This window comes from Equus przewalskii, chromosome 6, assembly GCF_037783145.1.
Source record: "Equus przewalskii isolate Varuska chromosome 6, EquPr2, whole genome shotgun sequence".
NCBI classification, from domain to species: Eukaryota; Metazoa; Chordata; class Mammalia; order Perissodactyla; family Equidae; genus Equus; species Equus przewalskii.
The window spans coordinates 31,777,454-31,779,679 of record NC_091836.1 but is presented as its reverse complement, the minus strand read 5'-3'; positions in this window follow the sequence as shown (position 1 = coordinate 31,779,679).

The window sequence follows — 2,226 nt, the reverse complement described above, 5'->3', positions numbered from 1 at the left end:
TTTTTTTCCTGCTTTTCTTTTTCCCCCCAAGTCCCCCCAGTACATAGTTGTATATTTTAGTTGTGGGTATTTCTAGTTGTGGCATGTGGGATGCTGCCTCATCATGGCCTGATGAGCAGTGCCATGTCCACACCCAGGATCTGAACCCTGGGCTGCCGCAGCAGAGAGCATGAACTTAACCACTCGGCCACAGGGCCAGCCCCCAGCATCATTTTTCTCTTGATGCTTTCCACATTTTTTCCTTCTGATGGCTTTTGGTATTTTTATTATGATGTCTGTTTGTGTCTCTTGTACTTATCCTACTTGTAGTTCACTGAGCTTCCTGGATGTGTAGTTTATTGCTTTTCTATAAACTTGGAAAGTTTTTAGCCATTATCTCTTTGAATATTTTTAATGCTCCTTTCTCTCTCTCCACTTCTTCTGGAACTCCTATTAAGTGTATCTTGGTGCACTTGATGGTGTCCCACATTTCTCTGAGGCCCTGTTCATTTTTATTCATTTTTTTTCTCTCTGTCCTTTGGCTTACATACTCTCTATCAATTTATCTTCGAGTTTGCTTATTCTTTCTTCTGCCAGTTACTTTTGAGCCCATCTAGTAAATTTTTCGCTTCAGTTATGGCACTTTTCTACCACAAATTTTCCATTTGGTTCTTTCTTATAATTTCTAGCTATTGATATTCTGTATTTGATTCAATGTTGTCATCACACATTCCTTTACTTCTTTAATCATCCTTTCTTTTGCTCTTTGAACATATTTATAATGACTATTTTGAAGTATTTGCCTACTAAAATCTGACATTTGATCACTATCACAAGCATTTTATTTTACCTGCTTTTTTTTAGCATATGGATCATCCTTTCCTGTTTCTTTGTATGTCTTACAATTTTTTGTTGAAAACTGGACATTTTAGACAATATATTTTAGTGACAGTGACTACTGGTTCCTGCTTCCCTCTACAGGACATGATTATTTGTTTGTCTAGTGACTGACCGAATCATTTTAGTGAAGTCTATTCTTTCCTTTGCAGTGTTAAAACTCTGATATTGAACCTCAGAGTGAGGTACAGCCTTGGCGTTGAGTATGCCCTGAGGCATCCTCAGCTAACACTGGTGTTGGCAGTGCTTACTTTGATGGTGTCTTTCCCTGACCACATTCAGCTGTTCATCTTCACTAATTTCTGACTGATTACTTTATTGTTTTTCAACAGTTCTCTGGGACCTAATTTGCTCTGCATAATAACTCAACCACATTTCAGGTCCTTTTAAGAAGTAGTTCATGAGGTCAGGGTTTGTGATTTGTTCCTACTGCAGACCAGCTCTTTTCAGTTGTCTTTCTTCAGATTATCTACTTATTCTCCGAGATGTAATGTCTGAACAAGGGTTCTGGAGCTGGCATGGAGACAATGGTGTGCCTTCCCTTTGGACACCCCTACTTTAGAAGCTGAGCACTCAGTGGGGATGGGGAATGGGCAGAATCCTAATATCATTTCAGCTTGCCCCTCTTGGTGTAGAACCATCACCCTATGAGATGGGGCAAGGTAGGTCAGGGTCCCAATATTCTCAGTGGTATGCCCCCAAGCTAAAGCCTCTGCCTCTTATATAGGAATTGGTCAGAAGAAGGGAGCACCTGAATTTCGCCACACTCACCTGGAACTTAGCCTCAGCTACACGTAACTAGGGACAGGATGGGAATTGCTGACATCCCGCCCCTCTCAGGAAGGTACTCTCTAAACTGGAAGCTGGGGAGAAAGGGGACCCTGTGTTCTTGGCTGCACCAGTCTAGAGTAGAGTTTCCATCTCACTAGGTTGAACAAGGGTGGGAGAGAGTAGATCTCAGTTCAAATAACACCGACTTTCTCTATTATTACCAAATTATAGTTCATTTTTTTCTTGAATAAATGTTTCTTTTTATTTGCTATATAAGGACCATTTCCAGAGACTTTAAGTAGTTCTTTATTATGACTTTTTAGCAAGGAGGAGTTCCACAGAGCTGCTTAAGCTGTCATGCCAGAAATCCATCCTTACCATAAAACATTAATAGGCATATTTTTCAAAGCTTCATGTTATCCCATTTTATCTATCAATACAATAATCACAATGGTTCCTGTATTACCAAGGTTATATTTTGATTCAGTTTTCTCCATTAGCTATTAGTTTACTGTGAATGTCTTTGTGTTTAAAATTTTTCCTACTTTACATGTGTTTTTACCTGTAATGTTACTGGGT